Source organism: Chiloscyllium punctatum, chromosome 24 (assembly GCF_047496795.1).
Source record: "Chiloscyllium punctatum isolate Juve2018m chromosome 24, sChiPun1.3, whole genome shotgun sequence".
NCBI classification, from domain to species: domain Eukaryota; kingdom Metazoa; phylum Chordata; class Chondrichthyes; order Orectolobiformes; family Hemiscylliidae; genus Chiloscyllium; species Chiloscyllium punctatum.
The window spans coordinates 49,155,564-49,174,876 of NC_092762.1; positions in this window are offsets into that span (position 1 = coordinate 49,155,564).

Here is a 19,313-nt window from a genome sequence, read left to right on the forward strand (position 1 = left end):
CATACGATTTCACCTTCTACATCAGCCTACCATGGAGAACCTTAAAAAATGCCTTACTAAAGTCCATGTGTCTGACATCTACATCCCTTCTCTCATCAATCAGCTTTGTCACCTCTTCAAGGAATTCCATTAGGTTTGTAAAACATGACTTTCCCTGCACAAAACCATGTTGCCTATCACCTGATACACCCACTTTCTTTCAAATGGCTATATATCCTATCCCTTAGTACCTGCTCCAGTAGCTTCCCAACCACTGACGTCAGGCTCACACATCTGTAATTACCTGGAATTTCCCTGCTACCATCATTAAACAAGGAGACAACAATAGCAATTCTGCAGTCTTCTGGTACCGCCTACCCCACCCCCATTTTCAAGAGTGGGACTACGACAGGCCATGAGGTAATCTGCTGTTGATAGCTCACAACCTCATGAATATCCTGTTGAGTTGCTAGATCTGATCATCTTTGCTCCCCACCTACTCATGCATTTGTCCAGGTGCATCTTGAATCTACTGTGCCTGCCTCTACCTCTACCTCTAGAGTGGGATTGTGGGGGGTTTTGAAAACAATTATGAGATTTTTAATACTGACCAGGATCACATGTTGGTCATCAATTTGATGGGTGATTGGAATTAAATGTGAGATTTTTTAAAAATTCATTCAAGAGATATGAACATTATTGCCTATCCCAGATTGCCCTTGGGAATGTGAGGGTACGTTACCTTCTCAAATCACACAGTCTCGACACTCTGGGTCCATCCATTAGCTCCCTTTGTCTTTCTCAATGGTAGAGTCTGTGCGGTTTGGAAGATGTTTTCAAAGGAATGTTTGCCATACGGGGAGTTATAAATTATTTACATTTGTCACACAAGTGTGAGTGAAACAAGAGATGCAAACTTCTTGACACCTCACTGAGTTTCAATGCTTCTTGATTAAAATGATAATTCCTAACCAGCAGATTGTAGAGATTGGGCTGCATTTGTCAGGTGATCAATGCAGCCATTTTAGGTCAGAAGAGTCCATTTTAAAACCAATTTTAGTCCATTCAAGTCAAAATATAAAGTTTAATATTGATAGTCCATTTAAATTATAATTGTAGCAGGGAGAGCAGGCCGGGAATAACATTAGGCACATTTACAAATGAGAGGCTAACCCAGTGAAATTGCAGCACATGTTATGGAGTTGTTATTGTTGAGGGCTAATTCTTTCACCCAGGATATTTCTGCAGTAGTTCTTCAGGGTATAATCCTTGGTAATACACTCGCACTTTTGTAAAAAATGTATTACCTCACACTTCTCAGCACTGTGGTTTTTCCACTACCGAAGTTACACTCTAATCGTTGGACTGACCTTTGCAATCGTTTTTGACCCACGGAATAATGTTTGCAGGTTGCCAATTCTCCACCACCACTCCCGGTTCTATGGAAGGTTGAAGATTATTGCAACTTCCTCTGAAATCTCTATTCTCTTCTCCTTCAATAGCCATGGATGTATCTTATTCGGTCTCAGTGCCTTATCAACTTGAAATACCAACAGCTTGTGCTCTCACTGATCAATTTTACAACATTATAGTGATCACATTTCTCATCTCTCGAGCTGGGCAGCATCTCCCACAGAGGAAACAACAGATGCAAAGTATTCATTAACCCCTCTGTCATGCCTCTGACCTGTATTTACAAATCCCCTTGTTGGTCCCTAATTAGCTCTAATCCTCCTTCTACCATCCTTTTACTGTTGACTTGCTCATCGAAGACTTTATGAATTTCTGTTATTTTATTTGTCAGTCCTTTTCATAATCCCTCCTGGGTCGTAACACCTGCTTTCTGAACCTTCTTGGTTGTCCATGTATTGATGAACTGACACCTGTCATCAGCATCTGGATTAGTGGTGCTGGAAGAGCACAGCAGTTCAGGCAGCATCCAAGGAGCTTCAAAATCGACGTTTCGGGCAAAAGCCCTTCATCAGGAAAAAAGGCAGTGAGCCTGAAGTGTGGAGAGATAAGCTAGAGGAGGGTGGGGGTGGGCAGAAAGTAGCATAGAGGAGGTTGGAGCCGTAACAAGGACAGAACGCCCCTGGTGCTCACCTTCCACCCTCCCAACCTTCGCATAAACCAAATCATCCGCCGACATTTCCGCCACCTCCAAACAGACCCCACCACCAGGGATATGGTTCCCTCCCCACCCCTTTTCACTTTCTGCAAAGACCGTTCCCTCTGTGACTACCTGGTCAGGTCCACACCCCCCTACAACCCACACTCCCATCCTGGCACTTTCCCCTGCCACCGCAGGAACTGTAAAACCTGCGCCCACACCTCCTCCCACACCTCTATCCAAGGGCCTAAAGGAGCCTTCCACATCCATCAAAGTTTTACTTGCACATCCACTAATATCATTTATTGTATCCGTTGCTCCCGATGCGGTCTCCTCTACGTTGGGGAAACTGGGCGCCTCCTAGCAGAGTGCTTTAGGGAACATCTCCGGGACACCCGCACCAATCAACCATACCGCCCCATGGCCCAACATTTCAACTCCCCCTCCAACTCTGCCAAGGACATGGAGGTCCTGGGCCACCTTCACCACCGCTCGCTCACCACGAGACGCCTGGAGGAAGAACGCCTCATTTCCGTCTTGGAACACTTCAACCCCAGGGCATCAATGTGGACTTCGACAGTTTCCTCATTTCCCCTTCCCCCACCTCACCCTAGTTCCAAACTTGCAGCTCAGCACTGTCCCCATGACTTGTCCGGACTTGTCCTACCTGCCTATCTCCTTTTCCACCTATCCACTCCACCCTCTCCTCCCTGACCTATCATCTTCATCCCCTCCCCCACTCACCCATTGTACTCTATGCTACTTTCTCCCCACCCCCATCCTCCTATAGCTTATCTTTCCACGCTTCAGGCTCACTGTCTTTATTCCTGATGAAGGGCTTTTGCCCGAAACGTCGATTTCGAAGCTCCTTGGATGCTGCCTGAACTGCTGTGCTCTTCCAGCACCACTAATCCAGAATCTGGTTTCCAGCATCTGCAGTCATTATGTTTACCTGTCATCAGCAGGCTTTTTCTTCTTTAACTTAGTGCCGATCTCCTTTCTCATCAATGGGGCTCTGGATTTGTTTTTTCTAGCTTTGTTTTTTGAGGGAATATACTTGCCTGTGCCTTAACCAGCTCCTCTTTCAAAATTGCCCATTGTTCAAAGACTGTTTTTACCGCCAACATTCAGTTCTCGTCAATCCAGCCCAGCTCTGTTCATGCCCCAACAAAGTCACACCGACCCTGTCGAGTCCCCGAGCAAACCCAGATATTTCAATAAGGTCACAGTTCATTCTCCCAGACTCCAATAAGTACAGGCTCAACCTTCTCAACCTCTCCTTATCAGACATCCTCCAGCCCTGGTAGAAGCCGAGGGAACATTCCCTGGATTGGCTTCAATATCAGTGAAGTTTTCCTGAAGTAAGGGGAACAAAATTGTTCACAGTATTCCACCTGCAGTCTGATTAGTGTCTTGAATAGTTTCGCAAACCCTCCGTACTTTGACACTCCATCTTGTTTGGAATAATGGTCAACATTCCATTTGCCTTCCCTATGACCCACTGAACTTGGATGCTGGCTTTTTGTGGTTCATGGTTGAGGCCTCCCAAGTTCCTCAGTCCTGTCACTTTCTGCTAACTTTCTCCATTTAAATAATATTCCGTGCTTTTATTCTTCCTGCCACATTGTATAATCTCCCATTTCCCCTGATTACACTCCACGTGCCGAGTGTTCGCCCACTCACTTCACCTGTTCTGCAGCCCTCTGTAGACTCTTTGTGATACCCTCACCACCTACTTTCCATCAGCAAACCTGGTTATAGTACATTCACTTTCCTCATCCAAGTCATGGATATATATTTGGGAAATAACTGCAGTGCCAGCACTGATCCCTGTGCCATTCCGTTAGTTATAGCTTGCCATCCTGGAAATGCCTTCCTTATCCCAACTGTCTGTCTTCTATTCATTCACCAATCCTCTGTGTATGCTTATCTCCTCCACTTCTGAAATAAACATGTTACGTTGGTAAATTTCCATTCCCCTGTGACTTTTCTACATTCTATAAATTCCTGGAAGAATACTACCAAGGCTCCACTCTTTGTAGCTACATCCTTAATATTGTAAGACGCATCTGATCAGATCCAGGGACTTAATGACCTTTCGGACTATTTGTTTCCTTTGCATTTTATCCACATGTCCAAGTTGCCTTATTCCTGTTTTTTTTATTTCAGAAATATACTTTATTCATAAAATAATTTGATGGTTTGTACAGTTGGTCATGCCATACATACGTAAACATTTACATAAAGAGATCAGAATTTATCATTTTTATATACAGGTCGTACGTTTATCAATCATATGTCCATATATTTAGCTGACGTGTCTGCAGAGCCGAAATGATTGCGTGGGCCCCCAGTTCTTCAGAATGTTACACGGTGGTTTTTCCCCACCGCGCCTTGGCGGCAGCTGCCCCAAGCTTCAGCGTGTCCCTCAACACATCATCCTGGACCTTGGAATGTGCCAGTCTGCAACACTCAGTCTGGGTCAACTCCTTCAGCTGGAAGATCAACAGGTTTCGGACAGCCCAGAGAGCGTCCTTCACTGAGTTGATGATCCTCCTGGCACAGTTGATGTTCGTCTCAGTGTGGGTCCCGGGGAACAGACCATAGAGCACGGAGTCCCACGTCACGGCGCTGCTCAGGACAAACCTCGACAAACACCACTGCATTCCTCTCCAGACTTCTTCTGCGTAGGCACAATCCAGAAGGAGGTGTGTGACAGTCTCGTCCCCCCCGCAGCCGCTTCGAGGGCAGCATGCGGTGTGACTGAGAGTCCGGGCGTCCATAAAGGATCTCACAGGCAGAGCCCTTCTCACCACCAGACAAGCCACGTCTTGGTGCTTGTTGGAAAGTTTTGGCGATGAGGCATTCTGCCAAATGGCTTTGACAGTCTGCTCAGGGAACTGCTCGATAGGATCGGCCCTCTCCTTTTCCCAAAGGGTCTCAAGGACACTACGTGCTGACCACTTTCACGGACTTGTGGTCAAAGGTGTTTTTCTTCATAAACTTCTCCACGAAGGACAGGTGGTACGGAACGGTCCAACTACTCGGACCATTCTACGGTAGCGAGGCCAGGCCCATCCTTCGCAAACTTGGTGTTTGTGTACCGGGGATCCACGCACAGTTTGATGCAGCCACACACAAAGGTGGCCATCAGGGTGAGGGTGGCATTGGGTGTATTTTTTCCCCTGTTGCCCAGATCTTTGTACAGCGAGTCCCTTCGGACCCGGTCCAACTTTGACCTCCATATAAATTGGAAGATGGCCCGGGTGACTGTAGCTGCACAGGTTCTGGGAACAGGCCAGACCCGTGCCACGTATAACAGCAATGACAGTGCCTCACACCTGATGACCAGGTCTCTATCTGGGAATCTGGAATAGCTGTGCTATTGTATCTCCTATATAGTCTGCCTTGAGTTCTCATGTCCTTGTTGTACATTTGCGCATTGGTGGCCTGTACTAAATTTATGCACAGTTTGGAGGAGCCAATGTTGGACTGGAGTGGACAATGTTAAAGATCACACAACACCACGTTATAGGACAACAGGTTTATTTGGAGGCACTAGAGTCATAGAGTCATAGAGATGTACAGCATGGAAACAGACCCTTCCGTCCAACCCATCCATGCCGACCAGATATCCCAACCCAATCTAGTCCCACCTGCCAGCACCTGGCTCATATCCCCCCCAAACCCTTCCTCTTTATATACGCATTCAATTGCCTCTAAAATGTTGTAATTTTACTAGCCTCCACCACTTCCTCTGGCAGCTCATTCTATACAAATACCACCCTCTGTGTGAAAACGTTGCTCTGTACGTCTCTTTTATATCTCTCCTCTATCACCGTAAACCTATGCCCTCCAGTTCTGGACTCCCCCACCCCAGGGAAAAGACTTTGCCTATTTACCCTATCCATATCCCACATAATTTTGTAAACCTCTTTAAGGTCACTCCTCAGCCTCCGACACTCCAGGGAAAACAGCCCCAGCCTGTTCAGCCTCTCCTTGTTGCTCAAATCCTCCAACCCTGGCAACATCCTTGTAAATCCTTTCTGAACCCTTTCCAGTTTAACAAAATCTTTCCGAGAGGAAGGAGACCAGAATTGCGCACAATATACCAACAGTGGCCTAACCAATGTCCTGTACAGCTGCAACATGACCTCCCTGTACTCAATACTCTGCTTTCGAAGTGCTGCTCCTTCATCAGGTGGTTGTGGAGCAGGACCATAAGACACAGAATTTATAGCAAACTGTAACAGTGTCATGCGACTGAAATATATTAAACAAACCTTTCATCTTTTAGAAAGGTTTTGCCAGTTTTGGTTCATTACTATGTAAATCCCAGAACTCCTTTTAAGTCACATTCTCAAGACAACTTCAGGTTTTCTAACAGAATGTGTCAGCTCAGCTCAGACAATGCAGGAGGTTAAAGTCTGTCTATGTCCCCATCTTGAGTCAGACTGATTCCATTTCTAATGTGGGACTTACAGAATCTTGCTTGGATTGAATGCAGGTTATGCATTTTTTGAGCAAAATGAAATATATTTCTGCAAATACACACATTCACCCCATAAATTACATGTGTGTGCGTGAAAGAGAAAGAGTCAGTGTGCGCGTGTGGGTGTGTGAGTGCATGTGAGAGAGTGTGTGCGTGTGTGAGAGTAAGCTTGGTCAAGTATGTGTGTGAGTGCGATGGGGTATAAGCCTGTCAGAGGGTGCATGCGTGGGTGTGAGTGTGGGGCCAGGTATATCTGTGTGTGTACCAGAGAGAGCCTGTGTATGAGAGAGGGTCTGTGTTAGTGTGAGAGTGTGTAGAAGTGTGTGTGTGTATATAGTGCAATGGGGTCACCTGCAGTGTGACATGAACCCAAGGTCCCAGTTGAGGCCATCCCCATGGGTAATGAACTTGCCATCAGCCTCTGCTCGGCCATTTTGTGTTGTTGCCTGTCCAGAAGTCTGCCTCGGAGAATGGTCACCTGGAGGTCCGAGGCCGAATGTCCTGGAACGCAGAAATATTCCCAAATGAGAGGGAACCCCCTTGCCTGGTCATTGTTGTGCGGTGTCCATTCGTCCGTTGTCCTAGCGTCTGCATAGGTCTTGCCAATGTACCATATCTCAGGGCACTCCAAGGCACTACCAACAGTCTGGGGCCTACTATTGGCCAACAATTTAATTGAAACCACCGTTTTAATACTGTCATGACAAAGCAGGTTAGTATCCAGTGACTCTGCAGCAAGTAACTCATTGCTTGACTCCCCAGAACTTCTCTACAATCTACAACATTCCCATCAGGATTGGGATTAAATACGCTCCATTTGTCCGGATGAGTGCTCTATTCAAAATGATCAACTGAATCCTGAATACAGCTGGGATTTACATTTGCTCAGTACCCCATTCACTATCTCAAACATTGAATGCAACCCAATAGGCCATAAACTGGAAGACAAAGGAGGAGGCCATTCAGCCCATTGAGTCTGCACTGTCATTCAATTAGATCAGAGCTGATGTAATAATTCCCATGATTTGAAGATGCTCGTGTTGAACTGGGGTGTACAAAGTTAAAAATCAACATTAGGTAATAGTTCAACAGGTTTAATTGGTAGCACTAGATTTCGGAGCGCCGCTCCTTCATCAGGTGCTTCCAATTTAACCTCATATTTAGATTAGATTACTTTACAGTGTGGAAACAGGCCCTTCAGCCCAACAAGTCCACACCGACCCACCACCCACCCATACCCCTACATTTACCCCTTACCTAACACTACGGGCAATTTAGCATGGCCAATTCACCTTAACCTGCACATCTTTTGTGACTGTGGGAGGAAACCGGAGCACCCGGAGGAAACCCACGCAGACACGGGGAGAACGTGCCAACTCCACACAGTCAGTCGCCTGAGTCGGAAATTGAACCCAGGTCTCTGGCGCTGTGAGGCAGCAGTGCTAACCACTGTGCCACCGTGCAACCTGCTGGACTATAACCTGGTGTTCTTTCATTTTTAACTTAATAATCCTCAACTCCATTTTCCTGCCTGAGGGATCAGTCGTACACATTATCTACAGGATGTGAGGCTGGGAATCACGAAGGTTTCTTTGACAGCAACTATGAACCTGTGACCTCTCCCATCCAGAAAGTGAAGGACAGCAGATGGTGGGGAACACTGCCACCTTCAGGCTGTTCCCTGAGTCACACACCGAACCTGGAACTCTCTCACCATTCCTTCACTGTCTCTGGGTCAACAATTTAGGACTCTCACCCTAATACCCCTGTACTGTGAATGTACCGACATCAGATCGACTGCAGTGATTCAAGAAAATAGCTCACTGCCACCTTTTCCAGGGAAACTACAGGAAGGCATCAAGTTCTGGTCTTTACAGCAAAGTTCATTTCCCATGAAAGCAGAATCAAAACCCTCTCAGAAGCTGGTTTGTAGCAAACTGTTACTTACCAATTTGCTCACAATGGGATCACTGTTATATATTAACATTATTGAGAATATTAATATAAAATATATCCCTGTTGTATTTCTTTTTCAATGTTTGACATTCAGCTCGATCTGACTCAGTGCTCCCAGTGTCCTTCTGCTGCCATTTATCCTGTAGCCACATTGTTTCCATTCAGGCTCCAACACTCTGCCCTGAGAGAGAATCCCTGTGAAAATACAGGAAAACATATTTAACACAAAAACAGGACATGTTTCAACATTTATACAACAAACAATAGACTCACAACTGAAGACGAGAGAGTGTTTGCCTTAGTGGTAACTTCCCCATTACTGAGTTTGAAGGTGTTGGACCCAAACCCCACTCCAGGCAGTGAGTAGAGCTCAGAACTCTCTCTCTGAACTATGGATTGACTCCCAGTGGGATATTCAGGTGCACTGGGCCTTGTTGCTTCCCTTCAGCTGAAAGACAATCCTTCTGCTGTGAAGGAGCAACCCCCAAAAGGCTGGGATCGAGACAATGACAGCCACAACATGAAAGCCTGTGAAATTATCTGGGTATCCTTTCACTGTTCTCCAAGGGAAGGCTGCAAAGATATGGAACTGAAAACTGAGATTTATCTGGGCAGCTTTACCTGGAGGAAGTTAGCTTTCAATAAATCTTGCAGGCAGCTGGATAGGACACTTTGCTTTATCATTCAGGACACAATTCTCAGAGAAGGGAGGTGCTGATGGAGCCGTGCAGGTCTTTGGTTAGGTCACAGCTGGAGCACTGTGTGTTTTTCTGGTCATGGTAAGATCAGAAGGAAGGGATCGCACTGTTGGGGGAGAGGAGGACATTGACCAGGCTGTTGTCTGGGTTGGAGCAGAGAAGGCTGAGTGGGACCTGATTGAGGGCATGGACAGGCTGGTTAAAAGAAGTTATTCCCCTTAGTTGAAAGGGGACATCACCAACACAGGAAATTGCATCACCAACCCAAGGAAACCTAAACACATATATAGAAAGCAGGACATAACACCAGCGCTTCATTGGAGGTTCACTGATGATGTTACCTAGTATGGTGATGAAACATCTGAAAATAAACCTTCCAGCTCAGCGAGCAAACCTACATCCACAGCTGAATAAAATTAGAATCAAGAGCCATGTAAGGACAGGACCAGGTGGGAAAAGTAACTGTTTTCAGACAGGGTGAAATTGCAATGGTGAGGCCGTACTGGAGAGCAGAGGAGAGTAGAGAGAAGAACAGATACAGTTATTGTTACAATCCATGACAGAATGGCTCTTGACATGGACTTCCAAGGTCAGATTGGCAAAAATGAAGAATTATAATCATTAGCAACTGTCATGGCTGAGAGGGAGAAATACATTGAATTATTTTTACTGTTGTTCTCCTCAATCTATAACAGAGACTGTTCGTAATTACCTCTCTGTTTTTTTATTTCCCTTTAAAGATAGATTATGATGAGTTGCCCCCAAATCCTGTTTATGAAGTACCATTTAAAATAACCAACAGCAAATTCTTTATAATTAGCAGAAAGTTGGGTTTATTACTGCATGCAAAACACAGAGCAACGGCCCATGGAACATCAATGCATCCAAGAGAGAAAGAAAGGTAATGTAAGACATTAAAATCAAAGATATCAGTATTAGTTCACGTGAATTCAAATGTCCACTAAGTCAGTGTCCAATTGAAGCTCTTTCTGTTGGCTGTGCACAGAAATCCCTCTCACCAAAGCTCAGATGCAGTTGAATTTCTGGTGAAGATGTGATAGTTATAAGCTGGGAATTAGTTCACTTCAGAGGCAAAACACAGCTTTCTTCCAGAAAGCAGACTCCTGAGAAATGTTAGATCAGTTGCAGGTAATTAGCTAAGCCTGGGGCTGTTTATGAGGTGCCCCATATGGTGTTACAAACAGACGAACCAAGAAGTCCAAGTTGAATAAAGAAAGGTGGTTCAGACAAGCCAACAGCTTCCATCATTTGGTTAGAGACACTTAACAAACAAGATCAATCGATTCCCCTGATCAGAAACCATTGTGTTTTGTAGTGGATAACTCTGAAGACATTTGCATTAAGGTCAGGTGACAATGGTTTTAATGGTCTCCTTTGTTCAGAACTGACAGAGGTAAATGTCCCATTAACAAACTGCTTTGAATTGGCTTGGCTGGAATGTTCATAAATGACAAGGAGTGTCATATTCCAGAAGGTCATTACTTCACATTTGTCCTAGTAATTGCAGGAAATTCCTGGAGGAAATTAATTTGTTAATGAGATTGAGACCCACAATGTCACTACCACCTGGAAAATCATTTAGAAATCAGAGATTCATATCTTGATCACATTTGTACTTTGATGTGCGGGTTTTTTGGGGCCAGGGTGGAGTTTAATCATAGTCTATTTCTCAGAAGTTATGATTTGGAGGAGCTGGTGCTGGACTGGGGTGGACAAAGTTAAAAATTTGCTCCAGGGTTATAACAGAGCCCTACCATTAGCAGTCAATAGGCTTCCAGCCACTAGAATTCCCTTTAACCAAGCTTTTGGTCACATCTCCTAATGTTCACTACTAGCTGCTGTCAATTCTTGTCCAATCATATCCTATGAAACACCTACAAATGTCTTTCTAAATTATAGACCCTGTATTGGAGAGGCACAGATACATTGAAGGGTTGTGGAGTGAAGGATACAGATAGTGAAGGGCAAGGGCAGAGAGAGATCTGAGAATAAGGGTTAGAATTTTAACAGTGACACTGATTAACAAAATCCAGTGTAAGTCAAAGAGCACAGGACTGAGAGGTGAACTGAATTTGGTGTAAATCAGAATAAAAGCATCTGGGTTTTGGATGAATTGAAGATGATGGAAGATACAAGGTGAAAGGCTAGCCATGAGTGTGCTGGAACAGTGCAAACCAGAAGGCACTGACATAGATGATAGTCTCAGCAGATGAGCAGAAGCTCAATTGGGTGAGTCAGGCAGTGGCAATAGGAGTTCAGAGCTTAGCACATATGTGCAGGCAAAAGCTCAGCTTGGAGTCAAATACAACACCTGGATTGAGAAGAGTACAGTTTGGTTTCACAGTCGTCAGGGAGAGGGAAGGAATTGGTTGCTCTGAATTCAAGATTATGGCCGAGCCCGCAATATTTTGGACACCACAATACTGAGCAGGAGAAGAGCTCTGTCTTCCAGTATTGCAATAAATCTGACAAGTTAAAGACAATGGTGGGATTGGGAAACATTCTGCTGAGGTACACCGAGTTGCTTTCAGTGTATAAGTGGAATTTAACAGTATTTGTCAATGTTATCACCATGGGGCTTCAAGTAGATTAGAAATAGGTGGGGGAGGGGGGAAAAGCCAAGTACAGACCCTCAGGGAACACCAGAAATCCTTGTGCTGGAATGGAATTGAAGCCATGAAAGGTAATTCCTTCCAATAAATATAGTTGGGGTAATTCTATGTAACACTGCATTCCACCCTCAGGAAGGATGTTGAAATAATGGATCGGGTACTACCTGCTGTCGAAGAATATGTGTGCACAGAATGACTTGAAAAATTGGATCAGTTTATATTGTGATAATGAAGATTATTCAGTAATTTGTGTTTATGATCATGGGAACAAAATGGACATAGATGCACAACTACATTAGAACAGGCAAACTCTTAAGACAAAGTTTGTGAATTTGGTGAGTGCATCAAATTCTGGGTTTGGCATGTTAACATTCCAGAAGTGTTTAGCTGGTTGGTTGAATGAAATGGGATATAGGAATATGGAACTATTTGGATGAAATTAGAACTACTCCTCTTATGGAGAATAAGCAACATAGACTGATTTGCTGAAAAACTACTTGTTGCATTTTGTGAACAATCCAATGTTGAAGAGAAAACCAAGACACACAAATTGATTGCTGTCACACTTTATATCCTGTACTTTGCACAAATAACATCTTCAGGCCATGACCTGAATGTTAGACAATGTCGTCATTCCCTGTTACTGTGCACAACGAGCAATGGCCTTGCTGTTTATCTTACTGTTCAAGCACATACATTTATTATGTTTCATTTATTGAAAACAGATTTTCACCCTCTTTACCCATAAAACATTTACAGAGGAACCTCGGTTATCCGGCATTCGATTATCCAAATATCGGATTATCCAGCAATGTTGCAAGGTCCCGATGCTTGGCTGAACTATACAATCTGATATTTGGTTATCTGGAATTTGATTAACCGAACAAATTACTCCCCACCTTTGGATAATCGAGGTTCCTCTGTACAGGAGGAACCTCTTATCAATATTGTCAAGGAGATAATGTTCTTATTTCTAAAGCAGAAAGTCAGAAGGTCAAATTTGATTTCGAGATTTGATCATATAATTGAAGCTACTACAAGAGTAGTGCAGGATTAGACATGTTCACTTCCAGGTTAGCTGTTAAGTGGAAACTTTTTCAGACAAAGATACAAAGTCCCATGACAGTATTCAGAGAAGGACTTACAGGTTTTCCTCACCATCATGTTTTCTGAATAAACTCTTGTAAAACAGATTATTGGGTGTTTAATATCATGATTATGTTTTTTATGCAAATTAGATGGTGTGTTTTCTCACACTGCAACTGTGACTATCCTTCATTAATCAAAGCCTTTTGGAACATCCAGAAATGATTAAAGCAGCATTATCAATGCAGAGATGCAGCAAGACAGATACTCATCAAGAGTAGACAGAAAATCAGCAGCATCAGGCAAGCAATTGATTCTTTTTGGTTGGTTTTATCCAGTGTTAACGTTGGCACTTTGAGGTTTCCATCTCAGGGTAAAGTGCCAACCGAGCGATTCCACAGTGGTTGGCCCTGTCCTTGGCCATTTTCATATAGCCTTTCATGCCCCAACCTGTTCCATGACTAAAATGTAAGAGAGCACCATGTTAGATTTCTACTCAAACACACCTTTAAACAGAACATTTAACGAACTCAACGTTTCAACATCAGATTATTGTTTTACCAAAGAGCAACGTTGGACATTGAGTAGCACTCGCACTCAGAGCATCACTCGAGTGTCTGTGTGGGCCTTGCTGTTCTCATTGTGACACAATGTTCAGAAGAAGCAGCTCAGGGTATGAGCAGGTAGATGATTAGATACCCTGGTTGCTATTGTAAACCGTGGCAACTGATATCAGAATGTGAAGAGAGAGCCACGTTTGATACTAAATTAGATTTCCCAAAACTACTTTCGCAGAGCAGCATTGAGTATTTGGATAGACCACACCTTCTCCCAACTGGAATATCAAAAGGAGATCTGGTGAGCCACATGGTCTCTCTTCAGTCATTAAAGGAAGTCCCATTGAAATCCATCGAGATTTGGTGCAACATTTCAATGAATTGCAAAAAACTATCAGGTGGAATCTTAAAAGGACTCTCTTAGTGCTCACTGACTCTGAGCCTCCCTGGATGTGGAGATATAAGGCTCACAGTACTGCTGTCTGATTTAGCACACGCATGCGCACACACACATACACACACACACACACACACACAGACACACAGACAGACGTAGACAGACTGACACACACACACACATGTGCGCACACACACAGACACATAGACAGACAGACGGACACACACACACAATCAGACATACACACACACACACACACACACACACACATACACAGCCAGCAGATTGTCAGGATTGTCAGCAGTCTCACTCTGGAAGGTGACAGCTTTCAGTCAGTGAAGGGGAGTCTCTGCATGAAACCTCAGGGTAATCTCTGATACCAGTTCAGGAGCTTGGACATGGTCAGCTGCTTGGGATGGTCACAGAAGGATCTTCTCTATATAATGAGATAGGGAAGAGAGCGTTCCCTTGAATTTTCATTCCAGCTGCATGAGCCTTTGAGATCCAAGTGCAGTAATAATCTTGGCAATCAGACGTTAATGCCATGATCAGTTTGTTAATGCCAATCATGGTGCATGGGACACTGGACCAGCCGTACAGCCTAGGAGGGACTTTAGGGCGGAGCTTAATGTCAGGAAATCTACCGCACTCCTGGAGTCATTCTGTCCTAATGTGGATCGTTTTTTCCTGGGGAGAGAGAGAGAGAGGTGGGTAGTATGGGAGATGAAAGGCAGTGGTACTTTAGGTGCAGGTGGTGAGGGTCTGAGCGAGATGGTGGCTCCAACAGGTCAACAAAGGATTTTCTCCACTGGGGCTGACCGAGTCCTAAGGCATGTCTGACTCATCTCCTGCACTTCTGTCCTCACCTCTTCCCCTCCTTCCCCAAACAATGACAGAATTCTCCTTGTTCTCCCTTTCCATCCCACTAGTCTCTACATTCCAATGATCATCCTCTGCCATTTCCACCACCTCCAGCAGGATACCACCACCAAACACATCTTCCCCTGCCCTTCACTATCAGCAATCCACTGGGACCAATCCTCCCCTCTTCATCACTCCTAGCCCTCTGTCCCATGTATCCACACTCTCCCCTGCCCTGGCTCACTCCCATGCCATCACTGAAGGTATAAAACTTGTCTTTTGACCTACTCCCTGTTCAAGGCCCCAAACACACCTTCCAAATGAAGCAGCAATTCACTTGTACTTCTTTCAATCTAACCGACTGTGTTCGCTGTTCACAATATGGTTTGCTCGACATCGGCCAAACTAAATGCAGGCTGCGATGATCTTGATTTGCTCGTTCCTTGCCATTTGAATACACCATGCTGCTCCCATGCTAATATTTTCATCTCAGGCTTGCTGCAGTGAGGAATGACACCTCATTTTTCACTTAAGCACTTTACAGCCTTCAGGACTCAACATTGAATTCAACTTCAAGGTATGAACACTGACCTCCAATTTGATTCGACCTCCACTGCACCACTTCCTTCCCCAACCCTCACTCCCATGTCTTGTTTGTGTGTCATTGTCTTTGTTCTCAACAGGACTAACCTATTTCCTTCAATTCACATCATTCATTAGACTGATTTTGTATCTCAATCCTTCCTTTACCAGCTTTTATCTTTTGATTTCTGCACCCTTATCATCCAGTCCACTCATTTTCTCCCTCTGTCAACAATTAAAAAGAGCAACTAAGTCATGTTGCACTTGAAATATGAAACTTTCTCTCTGAGTGAACCACTGGCTGTTACGGCTTGGGTTAGCTTGGATAATTGCTTGAAGTTCGATGGATGGTTTAGGGCAAGAGGGGAAGTCACAAATTATGGAGTTGAACAGGAAAATGAGGAAGCAAGGTAACAACACACACTGTGCAGTCCTGGTGCTAACCCACACTGAAAATATTAAACTCCAAAACCAGTACAGATATGGTTCCTCCCTATAAACCATTTATTAGGCTATAGGTGGAACACTGAGTGCAGTTCTGCTCACCACACCATCAAAAGGATGTGATTGTACTGGAAAAGATGCAGGGGAGATTCACCAGGATGGTGCCTGGGATGGAAAGCCTCAGTTATGAGGAGAGTCTGGGTTTGGTTTCCTTGGAGCGAAGGAGGCTGAGGGGAGATCTGATTGAGATATAGAAACTTATGACAGACACAGACAGGGCAGATTGTGAGAATCTTTTCCTCGTGGCAGACTTTTCTAAGACCAAATAGCAAAATGTTTAAGGAATAAGTAGTTTAGGGGATATCTGTAAAAAGAAAAATCATCCGACGTGTGGTAGAAGAATGGAATGTGCTGCCTGAGAGGGAGGTGAAGGCAGGTAGTCTTACAATATTTAAGAAACATCTGGATACGCACTCAAAATGTCAGGGCATAGTCGGCTCTGGACCAAATGCAGATAAATGGGATGAGTGTAGTTTGGTGTGTGTTGGTCAGTGTAGACATGGAGGGCCAAAGGGCCTGCTCCTATGCTGCATGATTCTATAAACCTTGCTATGACTCAATGAGATACAGTATTTAAAAAGAAAGATTTAATTGTAGGTAAGTTAAACACAGTGCGAATTAATACACATTTATGAGTTTCTGAATATTTTTGTGGGTTTACCTGTTTTTAACAATCCAATAATTCCCCTGTTGATCGTATTGATATCCAACCACTAACATTGCATGATTAAGTCTTGTGCTGCTGCAGTTTGGCTCATAATAAATGCCTGCAAAGAGTACAAATATATTATCTGTGCAAGAAATTCATTTTAACCACGTTTCAGAAAATTCCCAGGCTTTGAACCTTTACATCCAAGGACATGAAAGTCACAGAGTAACTGATAAGATAACAATCAAATAGAACATTCTGATCTGCTAACTGGAGCTGAATTAAATTGTCAATGGTTAACTCGACTGACCCTTTTTGGGATCTGTCAGTAATTAGTCAGGAAAGGGCAGTGTCTAAGATTGGTAAATTTTGTGTTAGGAGTTTCATCAGATTGTTTCATCAGTTTCATCCTTTTGTTTATAACTAACATCTCTTACCACTTGCTTTATATGTTCGCTAAAAATTCTTAGGTTTACTTATTGCTGGGATCTTTGCTGAGATATTTGTATCATCGATAGACACAGGTGAGGTGCTGAAAGCCTGGAGGTTGGCTAATGTGGTCCCACTATTTAAGAAAGGTGGTTAGGAAAAGCCAGGGTTCTACAGACTGGTATCAGCATTGGGCAAGTTGTTGGAGAGAATCCTGAGGGACAGGATTCACGTGAATTTGGAAACACAAGGACTGACGAGGGATAGTCAGCACGGCTTTGTGTGTGGGAAATCATGTCTCACAAACTTGATTGAGTTTTTTGAAGAAGTAACAAAGAGGATTGTTGATAGCAGAGTGGTGGATGTGATCTACATGGACTTCAGCAAGCCCATCGACAAGGTTCTCTATGGGAGATGGGTTACCAAGGTGAGATGTCATGGAATACATGGAGAACTAGCCATTTGGATACAGAACTGGCTCAAAGGTAGAAAACAAAGGGTGGTGGTAGAGGGTTGCCTTACAGACTGGAAGGCTGTGACCAATGGAGTGCCACAAGGATCGATACTGGGTCCACTACTTTTTGTCATTTATGTAAATGATTTGGATGTGAACATAGGAGGTCTAGTTAGTAAGTTTGCAGATGACAACACCAAAATTGGAGGTGCAGTAGACACTGAAGAAGCTTACCTCATAGTACAACAGGATCTTGATCAGATGGGCCAATGAGTTGATGTGTGGCAGATGGAGTTTAATTTAGATAAATGTGAGGTGTTGCATTTTGGAAAAGCAAGGCATAGCAGGACTTATACACTTACTGGTAAGGTCCTAGGGAGTGTTGCTGAACAGAGAGACCTTGGAGTGCAGGTTCATAGCTTCTTGAAAGGAGAGTCTTAGATAGATAGGATAGTGAAGGCAGCGTTTGGTATGCTTTCCTTTATTGGTCAGCGTATTGAGTACAGGAGATGGGAGGTCATGTTGCAGCTGTACAGGTCATTGGTTAGGCCACCGTTGGAATATTGCATGCAATTCTGGTCTCCCTCCTATTGGAAGGATGTTGTGAAACTTGAAAGGGTTCAGAAAAAATTTACAAGGATGTTGCCAGGATTGGAGGATTTGAGCTATAGGGAGAGGCTAAATCGGGTAGGTCTGTTTTCCCTGGAGCATCAGAATCTGACGGGTGACCTTATAGAGATTTATAAAATCATGAGGGGCATGGATTGGATAAATAGACAAAGAATTTTCCCTGGGTGGGGGGGGGCCCAGAAATGAGGGCATAGGTTTAGGATAAGAGGGAAAAGATATAAAGGGGATCTAATGGGTAACGTTTCATGCAGAAGGTGGCGTGTGCAGTCTGTCAAAGGAAGTGGTGGAGGCTAGTAGAACTGCAGCATTTAAAATGCATCTGCTTGGGTCTATGAATAAAAAGGGTTTAGTGGGATATGGGCCAAATGCTGGCAAATGGGACTAGATTAGGTTAGGATATCTGGTCAGCATGGACGGGTTGGATTGAAGGGTCTGTTTCCTTGCTGTACATCTCTATGACTCTATGATGTTAACTGCAATTCTATTCTCATTCTGTCTTTGGCAATTTTACTTCCCTCTTCATTTTCTCTCTCAACTTATTATATTTGACCTGGCCCCTGCTTGTAGAATTAATCTGACATGCATCACAGACAGAGTCTCCTTTTATCTCATCATATTTATACCTTTAATCATAAAGCTCAGGGTTATGATGTGCTTATCATCCTTTTTTAAAATCTGTCTACCATCTTCAAAATTAACGGACAAAATGCGCTAAGGCTCTGTTTCTTTATCCTCTGTAAAATGGCTTATTTTGTATCGGTGGTCCCTCCTCATTCTTCCAAAGAAAATGCATTTTGTGTGTTTCATTTCATCTGCCCATTTCTCTCTTTCATTTTAATCCATGTCCTCTTTAAGTCTTGTTGACTTCAGGACTTTAATAACTGTGTGAGGATGGAATGAATCAACAAAAGATAAACTTATGTCTGGAAGGAATCAGAAATAAATCCAACTGGAATAAACTGTTAAAGGACAAGGACAAACTTAGAAACGAGTTCATCATGTCTTGGAAAGGAGGGAGTCAAGATTATTTCGACAAAACTGCTTTGGTGCCTGCTGGAGAAATTGGATGCTTTATGTCACAAGGGCAACTGATTGTCATGCAGAAGAACTGAAGGAGTTAACTACAGGAAAGCTGTGTCTTTGAACAGACAGCTAATGCCAAATGGAACAAGGAACAAAGAAGCTACTTCTGATAATAAGGCAAGATGCAGACTTGCAGCAATTTGGATGAAAGAACATTTAAAGAAAAATCGTTAATATGAGCCCACAGAGACTGAAGGACGAAAATGTGTGAAA